We start from the raw sequence: 22,035 nt of genomic DNA, 5'->3' as shown, positions 1-22,035 counted from the left end.
CAAACTTATAACCTCTCATAAGAAGCAATCCACTACATCATTCTGAAGATCCATCTGCAGTAGCCAGATGGGATCTTACACAGTTAAAAAGAAAAAAAAAAAGTAAGGCAGTTTTAAAATTTTCTTGGTATTTTTAAACATTAAGTTTAGAATCAAAATGCTATTACTCCATATACTAACATCATTATACAATACTGACATAAATGTAAACAGGCTACTAAATCACAGATTCCTTGACAAACTTTAAGACTGTTCTGTGCTGTATTTGAGAACCCACTGCAGCTCCTCTCACGGCCCTAAAGCATGAAGAAAAATATTGTCTACTGAAAGTATTTCAGCTGACTAGTCTGACTTTTGACTAGTCATTATTTTCTACCTCTCCATGCAGGAATTTTGACATTACACGTAATGTATTTTAGAAAACATTTTTCTGGTCCTTGGCAACCTACACATTTAAATTACTAATGAACATGATTTTATACTTATACACCGTTTTCCACTCCTATTATCAAAGATTTCTTACTTTATTAACTACAGATGTAAGATCTTAACAAGTCAGATGCAAGTTTTAAGATCAGTTACAGCAAAGTACTAAAATCACCACTCAGATTATGCCTAAATTTTACTAGGAAATATAGGAGCAAAGTGCTTTACCAGGATCAGGAATATCCTATTTGGATATGGTATTTGGATTTCTACATTTCTTGTCGTTAAATGATTGGATATTATTTTAGGGATAGCAGTGACTACAGTTTTTACTACACCTGTTGTCATAATTTCAGCCTATGTGTGATTTGAAATACAGCCACACTATTAACCTTTAGCAATCCAATAAAATTAGCTTGTAGTCAGCCGCCTAATTGCATTGGTTGTATTTTACTATTCACGTGTGACAATGAAAATAACAAACTGAAACATCCTTTTCCTTTACGTGAATGAAGAAATTTACAATATTCCCATTTCCCCACTCCTGCAAAAGAGCTTTCAAAATCTTTCTTTCAAGAGTGTTTCAGGACAGAAGAAAAAACAAACATTTGAGTGCTTGTGATCAATTATGAAGTATGAAAGACAGAAGATGCTTCAGAAAACAGTAAGAACTCTTTCAGCAAATGGCTTTTTCCCCTTTTGCAAAGCTTTCATGGCACATGCAATTAACAGCACCATAATCCATAAAACAAACAAACAAACATTTTGTTACTAACCAGAGAAGGAGCAAGCAAAAGCAAGGTATTACATGCATTAAATACAAACAAGATGTCTGTTTCACAGAACTCTACTTCAGTAGACAGCAAATTTTACAGATGTTTGTAATAAGGATATTTAAAAAATGCAAAAAACTGATTGCTAGTTTTGTATATACCACCTCATTACAAACTAAGTTACTCTTGCAGGTATGTGAAGACCTGCTAGTGCTGTAGCTGTGACATAGCATGGAATTTGTCTACAGAGCAACACGTCTCATTACTATAACCTTCTGCAACACGAAAACATACAGGTGCTTATTTCTGATTTTATAGCATGTTACACATTAAGTTATTACAGCAGCTCCTGGCATTCCTGTACTAGAGCCGTAGAGCTGTCATTTCCACTATGCACTCTGTTTCTCAAGCATTCATAATTTTGCAGTTATAATTCACATCTGGCTGGGATTTGGTATTCTAGTCATCTTGCATACAAATTTCATCTTTAAAGGTGGAAAAAACAGCTTCAGATTTCTTCCAGCTTGTTAACTTTAAGAGACTAAGCTATTTTAATAATTGGTACTAATATTTCAATTTGTAATAATTTTTAAACAATTAATGCCTTGGCCTAGCAGTCTGGATTCGTGGTTTCCAAACTAAACTGTACCAGAGTTAAACTGGCCTTCTTTGGTAGCTCTGTACTGGAACGTGCAACTGGTAGCACTGGGATGTGTCTTTGCAGAGACATCCAAGTGCAACAGGGATGGATGCTCTCAACTAACTAGCTCACACTCTCTTAGAGGAATCACAGAAAATTCTAGGTTGGACATGGTGACCTTGAAGGTCTTCTCCAACCACAATACTTGGGGACACTGATCCCAATTTTGCAGCAGGATACAGAAACTCCACAGGTTCAGACTTCATATCCTATCAGTGACCTCCAACAGGTTTCTTAACTAAGTTCACGTTGCATGGAGAACTTTAGCTGCCACAATGCACAAGTATTATGATAAAGTCTAATTAAGCACTCCTCAAACAACACTTACATACATATAATATGTTCTAACAATGCTAAGTGTGCTCTGAGTGATGTAAGGACTCTGATCTTATGAGACTAAATCTAAGTTCCTTGCAGGTTTTCTGTTAATAGACAAAACAGCCCACAGCCACAGAGGTTTTAGGTATGGGTATCTGAGGCTACAGGAAACAAACAGTAGTATCTTTTATTGTCTTCTCTTTGGCATGGCTCAGGAAATTACAATAAAATATCAGAAAAACAAATATATGCAGCTAACATATCATGCATATTCACTCATTTGATATTGGTTTGCTTAAACCACAGATGTGTAATTACACTGATTCCATAAACTGTGTATGCACTATCAATATTAAATACTAAAATCTTCTACGTATTTTAGTACAGATGAAACTTTGGTTCCCCTTTGCTGGGATTATTGCTTTTCCTTGCACTGGCACATCAACTTACACTATACATAAGGTACGGAGGCAAATTCATCATGTGGAAGAACGTATCTTCTTAAAATTTGCTTTTCAAACCACAGCATGGATACTTCAGAGAAAAGCATGTGTTATTATTGCTATTTTGCTATAGGTACATTTTCATAACTGCTCAGACCAATAAGCCAACTCTCCTTCCACCAAGTCAGCAAGGGTTTTACCACAGGAGATTCTTACAAAAGCAACAAAGTCCCTGTGTCACCTCAAAGCATGACATATCCTAAAGGCTGGCCACAGTGAATTGCCCATTACCTGTTTGGCTATGCCAAGTCAATAAATATTTTCCCTTTCTCCGTTTTAATGCTGCTGAGGTAGGGAAGAGTTAACCAGAGTTATCAGTGACAAAGACAGAAGTTCTGTCTGCAGAATTAGATCAGAGGTCTGAGGCAGCATTTGAATGAAAGAGGGAGCCGTAAATGACTGATTAATAGCTCGGCTGGCAAATTCCACTATTTTACAAAACTTTAGCTTCTATGCGCATCATTTTCTTTTAAGAACAGAGTAATGGTAGGTGTTTAGAAGGAGATGTAGCTTCGTTCAAACCAAAAAGCTTGCTAGGTCATTTGTCTGCCACAGAGAGATATTGAATCAATTTATTTAGTGTGAGTTATAATTGACATAGGAGTAGTGTGCATTTCTTTAGGCTCTTCAGATGGGTAGCCAAAAGGGAGTATTTACACATTTTTTTTTCAACCAACTTAAAATCCAATTGCAGCAATTTACACTCAGGAATATCACGGTACAAAGGTTTATTACTTTCAGGATGGTATGTGTGCAGAAGAACTTGATTCTATCAACTAAGACATATATCACGCAGATCCACACCCAGCAGAAAATACATCAAAACTTTTGATGCTGATTAATCATCTCACGAAAGGAAACGTGATCACTAATATGAGCCACAATATTTTCAAGTATTTCAAAAAATGAGGAAATGTCCATGAAAATGAGGCAGAGATGAACTTTTTTTTTTTTTTTTAAAGCTGATTTCACTGGTATAGGAGCAACAAATCTTGCAGGAATGGCATGTGAAAGGCAGTTACACATGCAGCCAGTCAAGCGAGATGCATGCTGAAGGGGAACTAGCAGTTCATATTCTTTTTTTTTTTTTTTCTTTTTTAATAGATCTCATGATCCTAAATTAAGAGCTATGTGACAAAGAAACCTGGACGCAAAAGCATAATACGGATGTCCCTAAAGCTGCAAGTGAATCTGTGGCATGAAATGTTAGCAAAGTTGAGATAAGTGATATCTTTTAAGTAAAGTGGGACATCTGCTCCAGGTCAGGACCACACTGAAAAGGGTTCTCTCCCTGACAGCCCAAGAAAAGACCTCCAACATGACAGAAAGAACAAAGAAATCCAGATCTAACTGAGATGGTATGTGGAAAAAAAAAAAAAAAAAGACTCTTCTACAGGATGAATTCATATTTAAGTTCGCACTGTTATGCTGAAAAGTGTTAATGGCTTTTGACAAACTCAAATTTGTTTAAAGCAGATGGGTGCATCCCTGCAACAGCCTTTGCTTTGCTCTTTCCTTCTTACCCCTACCATGATGAGCCTGAAGCGCAGAACAGGATCAGTTCAGCCTGAGTGCAAGCACTTGCATACAAGCATCGATAACCTTTAAGTGATAGGTTTTCCTGCCTTAATCTCTGTGTCTGACAACCAGCGCTCTGCCCAGTAACCCCACCCAAGGCACGGAAGGGTGTATTGGGAACAGCCGCTGGTCCATGTGACACGAACTTTAGTGGAAGGGGATGTGCACTGCCGTGATGCTCGCACCGTGTGCCAGCAGAGCCAGAAAATGGACCTTGGCTTGCTCTCCTTCTTAGTACAGACATAGACTATGCCTCTGTCTCTTCTTCCACAACCTGATTTTACTCCCTACAGTGAGACCTGGCTGGTCTCTTCTCTCTTCCTTGCCCTCTTCCACCATACAGGAGGCTTTGGGAGAACTGAGGAAGGAGGGAGCACTTCTGGGGTGCTACCAGCAGCACAGCACCCTACACCTACACGCAGCTCCCAACAGGAATACAGAGCTGAACTTTTCACATAATAACACTTTGCCAGCCTTCTGGGTTTATTGACATCCAGGGCCTTTTACCTACTGAATTCTATGACACTTCTTAACAGTTTCTGGCACGGATTAGCTATAATGTTAAAAAGTCACTGTGTTACAGCCCTAAACACAGGTTGAACATCAGCCAGCTGAGTGCAGGGGACTCCTTCCCTGGTTAAAATGCAAACCTGCATACATGCATGCATACCTTGTTTCAGACTAACACATCTCAGTCTAAAAATTATGTTAATAAAGGTTATAATTTCTGTATGGACTATACCCAATAAACCCGATTCCAGGGAACTATGGCAATTCTGTCTGCTAAGAGAGGGCCCACAGTCTGTTCTCATACTTCTTAGTAAACACCTTTACGTAGTTCATCACATGCAAGTTTAACAGTGACCGTGTTTAGCACAAGAACATGCATGGGAACTCCGCCCACATATAACATTGCACGTAATAAGAAAAAAATCGAAGAGGATATTCTAGCCCCACTCTGCTGTGCTGCAGAGAGAAACCCGGCACTCCAAAAGACCCACTTCTTACCTGGTTTTTATGGGGTACACATGCACCACAGGAAACAAAGGCAGATATTCCTGCTTTTGTTCAGAAGGCAGACAACATACAAGCAAGATAAAGCAGCTCAGCTCTACCCGGTTTCACTGAGATCACTGCGAGCAAAACCAATTACCTCAAAGGCAAAAACATAAGTTTGTCTGATGTAGGTTTTTATTTTTATTCTTTTTTCACCTCATGTAATTGATTCTGCTGCTATGGGTCTGATCAGCAGTAAATTAGGATTAAGTAGAAAGAGCTAGGATGAGGGGGTAATGTAAAAGCTGGAGGGCAGAAATGAGAAAAGAGAATTGATAAATAATATACAGGTCTCTTCTGTGAAAAGTTGGCAGAGCTGCTGAGGAATAAGTGGAAATACTACCCAAATGGCACTGATAGAAAAAATCAGCTGGGGAGAAGGTTTTTACACCCAGAGAGGAACCAACTGTCTGAGAAGTCAGTTTGAGATTCCTTGACCTCAGGGGAAAAAGCAAATGGTAAATACAGGGGGTCTCACACAAAATAAGAAGTCGTAGGGCTTGCAGAATAAGACTATTTGAGATGCTCTGAAGATGCTTATTTCATGTCATGAACCTTACTGTGTGATTTGGAGAAAGGACAGCTGTTAAGAAGAAACTCTCCTGGCAATGAAATATGTGCCAGGCTCCATAAACCAACATGATCACGAGGGGAACAAATGAAGAGGAAGATGGGGGAGGAACAGAAAATTTCTTTGAGGTACTTCTGGGCTTTGAAAAAGACTCTAATATTGACAGTGATTTTTGGCACGCTTGTCAAGGAACATTCCGAGCCTCTTCATCACAATATCCATCAGCTCCCTGCTTGTCTCTTAGTTGATAGGAGAGATCTTGAGATTCGGTATCATTACAAGACAATGGACAGGCCTATCTGTGTGACAAACTTCTTGGAGTTACCTGATAAATAAGGAAGTTTGACAGGAGAAGGCAGAACTACATTTTCAACCTCTGGCTCTATGCGTGTACCTTCAAAAGACTGGTGTTCCACATGGGTACACAGAAACACACATGGAGACTCTTCCCACTGTGGCAGAACACGGGGTAAGTAGCAGGAGAGTGCTAAGGAAGAAACAAGAGTAACTAACGAGCAAGAAAATAAAACTCCTTATACTACAAGGGGAAGGTACAATTCCACCATACAGGCAACCAGATCAACAGAGCATGTCCGTGAGGAGCAAGGTGTGCGTGAAAGCAGAGACCCTCCCTCCATCTGGATGCTCTGCTTTCAAAATTGCTCTTCTGAGAACAAGCAGCCACCACCTGAACATAGCGTTAAGAGAAATACCCCAGCAACTGAGGAAGAGCATCAGGTACTTCTAGCTCAGTCCAGCTCCCAGTTTCATCAGCAAACTTTTGCAAAAAACAACCTCGGGGAGCCAAATGGTTGGCTCCCTGAGGTTGAAACTAAACAGTGAGTACGCAGTGTGACTACAGTTCAGGGCTAAAGACCACACCAACACGTTGCTTGCAGCTGGCAACTTTAAAATCTTATCGACTGAATATGAAGTAAAAGCTACTAGAAAAGTAACGGCATACCCAGGCATAATGCTGGTTTAAAACAAATTGTGATGAGACACAACTCTGAGTTTTACCAACTCCAGAGACAGAGGTGATGACAGGACAAATCTTGAGCTCTTCTTGGAGATGACCTACATGTTGAAGAATAAAAGATCATCATTCACAAAGTGGAAAGTAAGTACACTTATCTTCAAAACAGCAACATCTGATCAAAACTTAGGAACCAAAGGCGTAAGAGCCACGCTCAGCCATAAAACAATTAATATTTACTCTCTCAAAAAATGAGACTTCCATCAATTGTGCTGACTTATTTTCCATAACCTCCAGGATGTTACCATTACAAAAAGTGCCTTGACATGCAGATGATCTTTTTAGTCCTTAGTTTTTTGTTTTATTTTTGCATCTAGATACACCACCTCAGTCCACACAGTCTTTAAAAATCTTGCAGATGGTTCTTCCACCAGTGCATAGCAGCCATGTGACCAAGCTATATATACACTTAAAAAAAAAAAATTCTTTTAATCTTTTTTTATAAATCATTCCCTCTAGCCTCCAGTCATTCTTAATGCTCTGCTATGAGCTTCAGCCAATTAACCTATATCTTAAGGTGTTCAAATTTAGATCCAGTTTTCATGTTATGGCCTTCCCTTTTATTTTGTACATTTGTTTTAAAATTCCCTTAATAATTATGGCAATGCCTGTAAAGAGAGCACTGTAAGAATTACCACCTACTACCGAGGCATCTTCAAAGCCATAAATTTAGGCTTATATTGTTTGTTGCAAACCAGCGTAGTTTTAAACCAAACAAATAAAGAAATTCTTGAATGAGAAAACATAGCTAAAAAGAAGGGAGGGGAAGATGGGCACTTTAGAGTACTTTGATTAAATACGTAAATTAATGGACAAAAGCTGAAATTTCACTTTTGTGAGCTTTTAAGGCATCAGTATTGACTACCATCACCAAGCATAACAGACATTGGAATTTAAACACTAGTTACACATTTTCTAAACTATTTGTTTCCAGCTTAGCCACAGGCCTCCCATAATTTGTCTTTATAAAAACATAAATACACGAACACTAAAACAAACAGCATCCCTGCTGCTAAGGCTGAAAGTTGGCTCGTCTGTCCTCATACTAACTTAGAATAAGTTTAAAGAGCAGCAGAATAAAGCCTTTCGTGAATAGAAAACAATGATATCATTAAGAGATTCTTAAAGGCAGATATATAATAATCAACATTAAGGTCACTTTGACATTTAGAGATATTTCTGTACCACCCAAGCTGAAGGATACGTTGGATACATTCAAGGTACAAAAGTTTGCCACTATTAAAAAAGTACATTTCCATTTTCAGACTCTAACTCATTAGCTGTAATTAAGAAAAATCAGATTTCAAAGCAACACGAGGAGATTATGGTAGTGCTACTTGAAGTACTCTCTGGAAGGGATAAAGGCAGCAGAGAGGTGGCTGTCATAAAATAGCCAAATGGCTTTTTCCACCTCCATCAAGGTCACTTTACTGATGATGTGCTCAATAAGATGATAATGCATTTAACCACTTTCCTTGCATCTGACTTCGACCTTATTGCAAATCCAAATGGCCTTGTTTAACTACCCTGGCCTTTCAACATTTCCCTGAACAAAGATAATTAAGGAGATATACTGCCCCCTACTATCACAGGAATTGAAAGACAAATAAACTTTTAAGAGCGCAGCCAGGTGTCTATTGCATTAATGTATAATGTTTGAGCAGGGGGTAAAATGAAATAATGGTTAAATAATTATAAAAGGTTGATGAAGTTAACTTTGTTACATAAAGCAATTCTGTTTTATTTAAAAGAAAGCACATAAAAGGTTTTCCAGACTACTTTTTACAACTCCCTGGACAACAGTCTTTTCTTTAACGCAGTTTCTGGCTAAGAGGAAAAACGTTCTGCAAAAATTAACAACTCAAAAATTTCTGCAGGTTGGGAAATGACTGTAATTCATACACTGGTACAATTACATCTGGGTTTATGAAAAAGTAGGTCTACACGATTAAACAAAGACCTGCTCTAATAAAAGTATTTCTATTCTTTTTTTTTTTTCCCCTTTGTGTGTGGTCAGCAACTATACTAAAGATGCAAATTGAAATAGTTTAAAAATCAGTTACGACAGTTTGGAAGCTGATGGTAATGTTTTGTCATGGTTTATACAATGATGAAGAATGACCAAATGCTCCTGATCTATAACAGCAGTTACTTTCTTCTTCAATTTGTATTCATATGTATTTTGGCATCCCACAGCATTCTCCGGAGCACTAAGTCTTCACACCAAGAAAAGAAAAACAAAAACAACCCACGTCAATAGCACTTGGACTCGCAACAACTGAAACTGGATAAAAAGAATGAAAAACCAAGCAAAACAGTTGGATGTGCTTTTTTGTAGTCACATGCAAGAGCTCTTATTTTGGATTAATCTCTCCTTTTTTTTTCTTCTTCTAAATCTCTTTCTCTTTTAAGCATTTTTGAAATTCTGCTATAGAGGTCTGAATCCTCTGTGAGAGCCAGAAAGAGGCAGAACAGCAAATTGTATCAGAAAGATAAAACCACGTAACTCACTACTGACATGATACTAGAGATGTGAGCTTACTGCTACTGCAAAAATTGCTCTTTTGCCACAGAAAATAAAGCAGGCAAACTTGTTAATCACATTTAAGCAGACTTTTACCACAACCCAGATCTTGGGAAACACCAAGAATATCTACCCTTGCTGTTTTTTCAGGCCACATTACATTGAGTTGTACAGGTAGTTTGCTTTAAATTTCAGAGTTTAGGTGTTTGGTTAAATCTTTTACCAAAAGATTTCTCAAACCAGCCTCAAATTTCAAATTCTGAATATACTAGAATATAAACTGCCTGTAAATTTTCCTTCTAATACCAAATACAAAAATCAGTGTTTTGAACACGACCGATTACCACATCAAATAACTGAAGTTTGTAATTATTCTTATGTTATTGGCAGGCAAAATCTCTTCCATGGCATATAACAAACCAAAAGCAAACCTGAAGTACCTCTCCAAATTGTAACCCAGTTGTAACCAAAACCCCAAACCACTGTTTGTTTCCTATATATACATCCCACTAGGATGCTATACTGTTTCTAGATATCCTAATTCCACCAGTTTCTTAGATTTAAAGGGCTTGTTTTGTAAAGTCTCTAACTTTACAGCAGTTTAGACAAAACAGTTACTTCCATTTCCATAAACAGCTGCCAGCCAACCCCAAAAGAAGACTACACAGCTTGCTCTTACCCACAGCGAATTTTGAAGTTTTCCTATATAATTGCACTTCCAATTCTTTCAATATTAGGCAAAGAAGGTGAGTGATTATTTTCCATTCATTATGTTTCGGCCACCTACCTAGTCTATACAGAGTTTAACAGATGTGAAGCTTTCTAAAGGAACAGAAGTGCCATTTTTTTTCCATTCGTCCCTAACTTTTAAAAAGCTTACATTACTTCAGTTGGAAAACTAAAGAAGCATTTTATGTGTTATTTCATCATGATTTCTTACTTCATATAAAAATCTTCAAGTGTTTACACCTAACAGACATACAAACCTCCCAATCATTAGTGAGGTCAGCAGCTCACAGTATTGAGTCTCTACAATAATCACTGAACATACAGAATCCTCCTTGCTATTCTTTAATGCATATAACTACCTCTTCAGGCAGTCTCTAAAACCGATACAGAGTGAAGCCTCTAAGATAGGAAAACCAACTTATCTCATTTGTGAAACAATAAAGTGCAATATTGTTTTCTCACATTACTGCTAAAATGACTACGTTGTATAAACTGCACCTATTGTGACCCCTTAATTTTTCCTTGTTTAGGTCAGAAAGTGAACTAAGATGCAAAACAAGTTCCAGAAACCGAAGTTGTAAAGTCTGATCTCATAATTGCTTATCAGATCATTTCAGTAATTTGGTAAGTCCTGATAAACCTTCACACATGCACATCAGACATGCAAGAATACAGCTCAAGAGAAGTCTTTAGCTCGGGTCAGCTTATACCATGCACTGATGGGTGCTCCGCAACATTCTCGTTGCGGATGTTTAAAATGAACACATACCTAACATTTCACCTTTTTATAGCACTAATCATCAAAGCCATTTTCAAATAGCTACCGCTTTAGCTGGTTTTCTTCAAAAGAAAAAAAAATAATCCATACTGCATGGAATGTACTACATCATGTGTCTTCAGTTCTACTCGGAAAGGTTAGAAAGTACAAATGACAAGTAAGCCAAAAAGTCTAAACAAACATTGTATGTTTTTGTGAAGGTTATGTTGTTGATATTGCCTGCTAAATTGTAACATACCCTTTTGATAACTCCTTGGAAGAAAACACTGCATTGTGACATATATTAGGCCATTCTCCTTCTATGTGCAGAGCGATTAATAAAAAATTTTGTAACATCTCAGAGGTAGTTAGCAAGTTAGCTGTTTGACAGTTGTGAACCCCACTGCGATGGACGGAAAATGGAAAGCCACATTTTCTGTTCTGGTTTGAACACCTTCCCTTTCCCATGTCTTACTCAAACACTTCCATCTCAACTCAGCAGAGTGTGTATTGAAAGATTCTTCTTTCTAAGAGAAACAGGGAAAAGTGACCTAAGGAGGCTACGTGCACGCCACCAAGAAGTTCAAGGAAACAAACCTGGTTTATGGAGAACAATTATGCAAATGTACACATTCTTATCTTAATGACAGCCTGTATTTAACATCAGGAAATCACCTCCTTGCATCTATTAAGCAATTAAAACACTAATGGATAGGTGACTCTTGCCATCCTCAGTAACTTTTCCACACATTCTCAGTGAATTTATTCTGCGGACTGGGAGCTTTGGAGGGAAGGTGATTCCCTTCCTCTCCCTTCATTGTTCTCTACCTTCAAAGCTGGTCACAGCTCGAAAGCAGCTCAGGCTTTGTGTGAGGGTTTGGTAGTTCATATCCTAAGCCCCTCCTGTTGTTGAAGTATCTGAAGGCAGGGTTTCTCCAGATTTTCACAGCAACAGCCAGAAAACAGGAGCAAAGTTAACAAAGAAGAGCTACCACTGCAAAGTGTCAGGTTTGTTTACTGAAGTAAATCATTATTCCTCCAAACCTTCAAAGTTCAAATCTTTTTGTTTAATAAACTGTTAAAACAATGGTAAATGGGATAAGTAAGGCGAACATAAGCTAAGACAGTTTAAAAAAAAAAACACGCAAAACCACCACCACCAAAACAACAAACCACACACTCCACAGGCAGATGGGCAGTTCACATTCAGGTTCATGTGATTTAACAGAGAAAAACTAAGATGTAGCGGGCACAAAAGCTGCAACGGTACATTCATGCACTGGAGTACAAAGATTATGACTTCAAATAAACGGAGCTGCTGACGTACCTTTCTCAGTTTTTTTTTTTTTCCCCAAATCCTTCCTTAAAGTCTACTCTAGCAATTAACAAACAGGTCTCCGGATGGCTCGCTCAAACATTTAAAGCTGGGGAACAAAAGGTTTATTTTAAAAAAGCAAACCTTGGCTAGTACAACTCCAGACGTGAATCTGCTTTCAATTACTGAAAGTATTTCCACTTCAGTGGAAAAGGATCAAATCTTCAGCTACACCATCTTTAGGCAACGAATTTGATTACGTTAAGCTTTAAGGCTGCGGACTGATTTGGTGACACAGCCGTGTGCTCGATGCGTAGCGTTTGCTAGGTGTGTGGAGAAGGAGCTCGCGCCGGCAGTGGAAGGCAGGCGGGGATGCGGCCGCTCGCAGCAGCACCGCGCTCCCCCAGCGCAGCGCAGCGCAGCTCAGCTCGCCTTTCTCTCCTTCAGGTGCCTACACGAACGTCAAAGATCGCGCTAAACTCCAAACGAAGCGCTGCACGGCTCCGTTTGAATTCAGCCAGGCTGATTTTTTTTTTTTTTTCGTCGCGGTTTTGTTTGCAGAATTTGCCCGGTGGTAAAGTTACGTTTTTCTTTAGAGACTTTTGAACCAGCTACCCGCCCCCCCGCCAGAGCAGGTATCGGAGCCTCTGCGAGGCACAGGAATTAGGAACACTTCGTAGTTTGGGTTGTTGGTTTTTTTTTTTTTTTTTTTTTTTTCCCATTATATAAGAGTTAGCTCCAACAGGGAGACGCGACACTTCGGGTACAAATTACGGAAATAAAATATACAGAAAATAAAATTAATAATAATAATAATAAAAAAACACACTAATAAAAACTTCTCGCCTCCTCCATCCCTGATCTCTAAAGCCGACCCCACCGCACCCGCGGCGAGCACCGGGGGGAGAGGCGGCTCCGCTCCCAGCTCCGCACCGCTCCGCTCCCGGCGGGGCTGCCCGCGGAGCCGGGGAGGAGCCGGAGGAGCCCGAGCCGCCCCGCGCAGCCCCCCGCAGCCCCGCGCCCACCTCCGCCTCGGCTCCCTCCGCGCCGCTCCGCGCCGCCGCCCGGCCCCGTCTGTGGCGCCGCGCCCGGCGGAGCCCCGCTCGCCCGCGGCCCCGCGCCGCCGGCCGCCGCGATAGGCTGAGCCCGGCCGCCGCGACTCCCCGCCGGGAAGCGGGGGCTGGGCCTGGCGCCGCGTAACCCTTTCGCGGCCGGGGACGGCGACGCCGAAGGGGCTGGGGAGGGCTCCGGGGGGAGGCACGGAGAAGGGGGGGGCCCGGCCCGAGCCCTACCCCCGGCCCCCGGCGCCGCCCGCGGAGCAGAAACTTACCGAGGCGCAAACTTCCCCGCGGAGCCGCTCGCCGCAGCGAGGCGGGCGGGAAGGAGACGGGGCCGGCGCGCACCGGGGGGCGTCCGATTCCCGCAACCTCCTGAGGGGGACGGGGAGACCCCCCTCGGCCCGGGGCCGGACCGGGAGCCCCGCCCGGGTGGCGGCACAGCGGCCATGGGGCCTGCCCCCCACCCCGCTCCACCTGCCCTTCAGCCCGAGTGCACCCACACACACACCTCTGTCGCCCACTTTCTGAGTTTTTCCTCACACGCCACTTGACAAATTCAATAAATTGAATAAAATTAAAGCTTGCTCCTTGTGAAAGCCTCGGGGTTGCGGCCTGCTCGGACCGGGCGCAGAACCACATGCGGTGGTGCCCTGTGTGTGGTGGTGGCCGTAGAAAGCTGTCAAGTATTCGGTACACACCACGGCGCTCCCTGTACTCACCCCTGATTTCCGAGGTGCTGCGGAGAGCCAGAGTGACTGGGTGGCTAGGAAATCTGCGGCTGCAAAGGCACGCGTTCGAAACAGAATATCCTACTTTCAGCTGGTAACCGAACTGAAGTTAGTGCCCCTATCGTCAGTGAAAGAATCGGGAAAAAAGAAGATTATTTATTACCCCCCCCCGCGCAACACCCTTGAAAACATTTGCGGGAACGATATCCCCAACGTTACTCTCAACATCACCACACAAAGAATCTTTTTCTGGGTTGCCTTAGAAAGTACACTGGTACTCAGCAGTTCCCACCAAACCTCTCGGATCAAGCTTTTTTCACCTCGGACCCCTGCTAATGCTGACTAGCCTTCACTCTCCTCACCCTAGCACAAGATTTGTCCCTGACACGGTCCAAGTGATCCCAGCAGCTACTCAGAAGCCACATTTTGCCAAAAATCGGTCGAGATATTGTTAATGACTACAGAATACCCCCAGGGAAAATAATACCTCTCCAGATTTATGTTTCAGCAGTGTTATGTAGAACGCTGCAATGAAAGCACATGTTTTTAGATGTATTATTCATAAGAAATTTCATAATATTCAAAAAAAGCTTATACAATTAGGACTTCCACGTGCTCACTTGCAACTTCCAAGAGAAACATAGACTACACAGACTGAAATAGTATTATTCTGTGAAAAGGGGGAAAATAATAAGCTAAGTAGCCAAGTCCTGATGATGGCAGTCTTGGCTGACAATGGGGAAAAATCCTGAAAAAATGCACAACAGCACTAACACTATGTTGAACTGAAGCTCTTCAGTCAGAGACGCAACAGACTACATGCCCTTTGACTTAGCACAAAGGAGAAACTGTAATACAGTCACCGTTGACTTACACTTTGCTCAGACTTCAGGGGCTTGTGCTGCAAATTGGAAGCTTTTTGCAGTTCACGTTCTGGACAGACTCTCACATCTGTGAGAGCTGCAACACTGGCCAAGGAGAGAGGTACGAGATGAAATCACGAACGAACAGAGCCAGTTAGGGAAGCAAGTCTCTAGCAAGGCCACAGCAACACTCACGCTCTCTGTGGCTCTTCCAAGAGGTCCAGCTGTAATAAATGAGGTATTAGATCACGAAAATACTATTTTCCAAACCGCTTGAATGGAATACCTACAGATAAGCATTTTCTGCCTTTGGAGAAATCTACTGAAGAGGTAATTAATTCAGGCATATAGCCCTACAGATCTTGAAAGAAAGAGGAATGAGAACTCAATGCTTGGCATCGGCTCATGCAGAAGTCTAAAGCCCATCTGAGAATCACATCCCTCAGCAGATGCCTGTACTTGTATCCCGATCCAAAAGACTGTCGGGGACTTGTGCAGGAAGCAGGACATGGGGTCTTCCAACAGTCAGATGCCATGCAGGCTTGAGGTACTTATAGCAATCCTTTTAAAATTAAAGCTGCCTTGTGACGACCAACCTATACATTCTATACCATTTTCCTACAAATATGTACAACCGTACATTCAATAGAATTGCAGCCTATCAAAAAACGTAGGATTCTGCCTCTGTTAATTAAGCCAGTGCCAACCTCCTTCACGTCCCTGATCTCCCCATCCAGGAAGAGACTCAGATGTCTCTGCAGCAGATCCCCTTCTCTCCATTTTCAGCCTGCTGCAGTGGAGGATGCTCCTTGTGCTGTGATTCCACCGTTCCACTAATGGCAGCACAAATCATTTATGGTATCTATTAACTGCAATACTAAAGGCATCTGGAACATAGGTTTCTGCTTAGGAAAACATTTATATGGAGGAGGCAACTGTGTGGGTGAAGCAAACTCCAGCACGGATATCGCACTTTATGCCAACGTTGCTCACGCCCAAACAGTAGAAAGATCAAACACAACCTTGCGGTAGGTGGGGAGGAACAGCGTACATGTTTCATTCAGAGGAAAAAGAGAGAAACCTTTTTTTTTTTTTGGAAGTAGTTTGGTCAGAAGGATTACTCCAGTAAATTATGGAGAGCATTAACCACTGAATTTGAACCCATTTTTAGTCTTTCTTTATTAATAACTCATTATAGTCCTTTTTCTTAATGTGGAATAAATTAGAGCCATGTTAATCTGTGCAGCTATCTACAGGTACATTTATCACCACCGCAGCCTCTTTGACTCTCCTGACTGGAAGCTGCATTTCACGGGCAACAGAGACTCATCCCCTGCTGAACTCAAGTCACAGTGGCCTTTTCAGGTCACTGGCAGGGTCACTTGAAAACTTACCTTTTTTTACAGGACTGAAAGGTACTGCACAGCTGGCCCTGACATATGTGAAAGAATTTCTCTTTCTCTCTCTCACTCTCTCTGTCATATTGCCACAATTTAGATCAGTGAAAACAACTGAGCTGGGGCCTTGCTGGTATAAAAGAAAGAGGAACTGCTAACAGGATGTTCTTTGTGGGAACTCAAAGCTTTTGGAACTGATTCCTCTTCCCTGATCCAGAAGAGCTCAAATTTTATGGCCTTCATAGCATGTTGCATAGTTCATATTTTTCCAGAGTGCATGAAAACTGGGGAGAATTGCGAATGTGGTTAGTTTCTGGAGGCAAGGCTTTGTTTTAGCTCTAAAATTGGCCGGGTTGGATTCGGCTGTGGAGGGAGAGTTAAAACAGCCTGGTCACCATGATTATTTTTATATTTGCATTTTAATCTATCTTGGGTTTTGGAAATGCACAAGTAGTAACAGACAAGCAACCTCCCCCTCTGTTAAAGACGAGTACTATCACAGAGAGCCAAAATGTCAGCAATTCCATCACTCCCAGCTGGCACCTGGGAAGGACTGGAGAGGTGCCACAGCAGCCACTCTGGGTAGCAGGCACTGGACTTGAGAATCCCAGACACGAGCAGCTGGGCTCCTTGCCCCGCACCTAACGATTCAGTCCTAACTAGGATCTTGTCTGAGCACTGGCACGCCAAAGCAGAAAGCACTGTTACGCCCAGTTTAACGTGGCAAATGGAGGCACAGAGCTGACTTGTCAATACTGCTAAAGCAGTATCCTGAGAGAGGGAAAACCTGATGCCAGTCTTCCTGTCCTAATTGCTGAACCTTTCTTCTGCTCATCATCAAGATAAAAATTTCAGCTATTTATCAACATTAATGATGACCAGTGACTTTTATTAAAAGGGAACAAGCACCTTTTTAGCCAAATACTAATTCGCCTGTTTGAACAGTAGTAGCCTAAGTGCCCTGTGAAGACATCCTATCATGAATAGTTAATAAGCTTTGCAGCTACTTGTACTGAGACGCTGCACGTACTTTACAGAAACACTATTCTCTGCGTGTGCGCTACAAACAAGTATGGATGGCGGACCTACCTAGAAGCTGAAACTGCACAGTATTAGTACATCACTTTTGAGCCTGTTTTTCTTACAGCCCTACAAAAAGGAGGGCATTAAGCTATGGAATTTAAACACTGCCTAAGAGAAAGATTTTTTGTCAGATAAGGTATCATATATAACAGCGACATAGATTCTCACGTCTGTTGTACAAAACAGACTTAATCGAGTCAAATATCTGTAATTTAGTTTATATATAGTTTATAGTATATATATATAATGGTATATATAGTGTATATATATATACTATATATAGTATATATAATTTATATATATTTACATATATAACGTCCTACAGTTCTTAAGCACTTCAACAGTCCCCTAAATGGACTAGATTTTTTTTCATGCAAGTAAGATAAGCCATTAAGATGAGCCATTTTTCATGCAATAATGATCATGGTTTAAATGAGAACAGACTAAGATGATGATGAGGTCACAGATTCAGTGTTCGTACCTGAAAATAATAAACTTTTTTTTTTTTTTACCCTCTTAACACGGAAAAAGCCTAACCATTTTTTATAACCTCTCCCAAAAATGTATTAAGGATTTTGCAGTTTCAGATTTGCATTGCACTGAAAATACAAGTGGAAATTGCGAGTAAGTGGATGAAACTCAGATACAGCTGGAGTTACAGCAAAAATACAGTACTTTCACAAAATGGTCGAATCAATCGAGACACTGTTTTGAATGTAAGTGGGCAACCTGTGACTTTTTTCCTAAGAAGTAACATAAAACCACTCTGTGTATGTTAGCACTGTGATTTTGGAGAGCTGTATATGAATATAGTAAAGTAAATAATATTCCTCTGCTCTTTGAAAAATTTCCCAGTGAGCTCAATGCAATATCTGGCAAGGTAAAAAATGCAAAATATTTTTTGTTTAACACTACTTAGAATTTCGCTATCTATCGGTACAATGCCCTGCTTAGAAGTCACTCTAAAATAATTCCCGTCATAAATAAAACTATGGGAAAATACAAATTTGCAATTATTATTCAAATCGAGTATCTTGAACTCAAAAAACTAAGTTATTGAAGACAAAGATACTGAATACTTTTCACATATATAGTTACAGTCACACATACAGTTTCAGTTACTTTCTCACCACCGTGTTTCTGGGTTCGAATGCTTAAAGTACCAGCCAGTCAGTAGACTACAGAGAAAAAGGGCACATATACTTTGAATGATTAATACAGTTTTTGGAAAACACACCGCATACATGCTTTCCTTATCTTAGAGTACAGCTAAATGATGATGAGGGGGAGATGTTCACAAAAATTCTGGGGGATTAGATGATATGTACCAATGAACCCTTCGAAAGAAATAGCTACCCTGGGGGTGGGGTGGGGTGGGGGTGGGGTGGGGGGGGGTGGGAAAGAAAGAATAAAGAGCCAAGTGGCTAATCTCACTTGTTTCAGAAAAACTGCTATGCAGAAGTAAGATGAAGCAATAAAAAGTAATGCTTTCAGGTCATTTTACCTAACCTTAAAAGACAACAGTATTTTAGGAAAAAAGTTTAAACCCGTCACTGAAGTAAGAAAAATCCAAATATAATCCACGCCTTAAACCTCTCTTTGAACTGGACTCACTGTGAATTTGGCTTCTCTTTTTATCTTGTGAGATGCACTTCAGTGCACTCCACAACCCTAAAGAGAAAACTATTACACACACAGTTGCAACACCTTCTCTCCTTAATTTTTCATTCTTCTTTCCTATTTTTTTTTTTCAGAGACCTCTATCAGCAGCTGCTACTCACTGGCTTTCATCTGGAAAAGAAGGCAAAGAAACAGTTGCTTGCACAGCTAATGCTCCGAACTGGAGCCCGAGTGTCTAATCTTCATAATAAGCAGCTTCCAACTGACAAAGTTCTGATTTATGTTTAATACTTGAGTCCACAGCTCTAAATCCCTCTGGATTACGGGATTATCATTATTTTTAATTAAAAATTTACACTTTTGATAGAAAGAAGGGGAATATATTCCTTGCAAATGAAAGAGACAAAAGGAGTAACTCCAAAGAAGATCAATTTGGCATGTAAACATATGACATACAGGACATCTCATAACAAACACGGTAGGTGCAGGCCGTTTGAAACATTCTATTTAGAGTAAAATAGTTCTGTATAGAGGTCTGACAAAGAGAATTGGATTTTGTGAAAAAAATACCATATTGTAAATCTCTGAGAATTGGTAAAGACCACCAACAGAGCAATCCTATCAGTGTAAGAGAACAAAGAAAAAAACATTTTATTCTTGCTAATGATGAGGCTGGCGTCTCATACCTCCAGAAAGTTTAACTTTAAAGTATTCCAATCATCTCATTAAAAAAAAGTTCAAGGTACTTCTCCAAAATGAATCTTTACAAAGGTGTTTCTAAAAGAGGCACACACACACACACACACACACAAGATCAATGTCCTTGTGACTCCCACAGAAAATATTTCACATATTTCTTGGAACAAGCATTATACTGGTCATAACAGAAACTATGTGGTTGGGATTGTGTGTTCAGCTGCTGCTGTCCTTCATCTTGTATTCTGCCTTTTTAGTAAAGTGTAGATAACGGAAAAATCACCGTATCATTTTGGTTAGAAATTTCCTTTTTTTCCTAAGTAAAAAGAAGCTGTTTCTTTTCTCCTAATTACAGCTTATTCTCCCTCCTCTTACACTGTAACTAAGAAAAAACAAAACAAAACTAAACAAAACCCAAAACAACCAACCGAATGACCAGAGCAAATTTTCTTTTTACACAGTTTCTTCTCTGGCAAGATCAGAAAAAAGTTTCATCCTTTGAGTATGTCTGTCAAACAGATTTCTAACATACAGTTTGAGAGCATTCATCTAAGAGTACTATATCTGCACTTGTGTATGCTTGTATGACATTTATTGCCTTGGAAAGGTGGCGTAAAAAATATTTCACACTATTCTGATGTCTGGTCTGAGCCACATCCCTGCAAGTAGTATATATATATATGAAATGGTTATAAAAACTATATATTTAAAATAAATGTTTTCCAAAACATTAGGTTGGATGCTAATTGCAAAAAAAGAAAAAAAAGTCATTGCAGGCTGCTAATGTGATACCTTATTCTCTTTTCCAGAAAAAAAATAAATAAATAAAGAGACGGTGTTTATAAACCATAAGAATAGGTTTTCTATACATTTTATATACACTCAGAACTGCCCACATTAACAAACTTCCCTCCTGTGGTGTGTTTCCAGGCAGATGATGAATGCCTGGTGATAGGTGGGCTGTTAGGCACAAAACTGAGTGCTGTAGTGCATCTAGAATTGCATTTATGGCACACCTTGAGTTGATTTGTTAGATATTAATTCTCCTAGACAGCAAGTGATCATTTTCCACATTCACCCAACAGTCTTACCATTTGCCAACATGCCCAACTGCTAGTAAAATAATATTAGCAGATGTGACAAATTCATAAATAGGGTGTAGACACTCTGAAGAACTTAAGGTTACCATTTACTTAAAAGGGGAGGAAGGAGAAGAACATATTTCTTCCTTCCTTTTATCCATAATTCAGGAGCTTTTGATGCACTTGCCACGTTTCAGTGAGCCTGTTCACCTTGTGCTCACATGCAGAGCCAGGCCTCTGTACTGCAGGTCTTACACCCACCACTTGGGCTCAACTTATTTCAAGCAAGGCTAACTATCACACATCTCCAGAATACAATATATTACACAGACTTTATCACATGTAATAGTCCCTGAAGTCCTTCTTCCCACTGCCATGTCCCAGTACTCCATTTATTTGCTCAGCACTCCAGTGCACGGATGTCAGACTGCCACAGACCTACCTGTGTAAAACAGCTCCAGAAATCACTGAGTTCAGTTCTGTTGTTCATTTGCTGTTTTCACAGCAGCCAACTTCATCACTGTCATTTCCTAATTCCATCATCTAAATGATTTCACTAACAACACATTTCAGTAAAGCCCTTCTCACAAGCACTGCCAGCTTTGCAAGCTCTGGTATTATCTGCCAACAGAAGGAACTCAAAGGCTGGCTGGATTCTCTCATACAAGAGTCCTTAAAATGTGAGCAAGTGCTTGGACATTGCGCATAAATGCTATTTCTCAAGGAAAATAAAGACACTAAATACAGCATGTATACACCGAGGACACAGAGAAAAGCTGGTGGCATGACACAGAAGATTTTAGAGTGATGATGAATCAGCACAAGTCATGGGCAAGTTAATTTTCCTCCTCTTCTTCCCACCTACTATGTGCTTACACTTTAAGAGCAAAGCATGTAAAATGAAAACCTAAATGAAAACCTAGGTGGAAGAGTGCAGCCACCTTTAGTACTTAAAATGCTGTGTGACTGGAACAATTCTGAGGCCTCAGAAATCTGTGATGTTCAGAGTCAAGCCTCCTGGAGAAGGATTCAAAGCAAAGTGCAGCTTTTATTGCTAATGTCCTGAAGTTAATCAAATTTATGGAAGCTGTCCTCAAAATAGGTTAAAAGGGACATTGGAATATTATCCCCAATATTGGTAAAGATACAGCATTACCAGTGTGTCAAGGAGTTTATTCTGCTTTCTGCAGCAGTTTTGTGAAATGTGCCCCTGCACGCACAC

The 22,035-nt window shown here is 40.4% G+C and overlaps 1 protein-coding gene across 20 annotated transcripts in view; it reads right to left on the bottom strand.

The window, feature by feature from the left end:
* Positions 1-22,035, bottom strand: part of TENM3 (teneurin transmembrane protein 3) — a 1,343,587-nt gene that overhangs the window by 225,216 nt on the left and 1,096,336 nt on the right. Inside the window, exon 1 of one of the 20 annotated variants that reach the window (XM_066996189.1) lies at positions 13,312-13,459. The exons of 18 other annotated variants lie outside the window; for them this stretch is intronic. The gene's annotated coding sequence lies outside the window, so the exon portion shown is untranslated. Of the gene's footprint in view, positions 1-13,311; positions 13,460-22,035 lie in introns of those variants that run through there. One more of the 20 variants, XM_066996194.1, reaches the window with a different exon arrangement.

The sequence above is a fragment of the Anser cygnoides genome, chromosome 4, assembly GCF_040182565.1.
Source record: "Anser cygnoides isolate HZ-2024a breed goose chromosome 4, Taihu_goose_T2T_genome, whole genome shotgun sequence".
NCBI lineage: Eukaryota > Metazoa > Chordata > Aves > Anseriformes > Anatidae > Anser > Anser cygnoides.
This window is presented reverse-complemented; position numbering and strand designations above follow the sequence as displayed.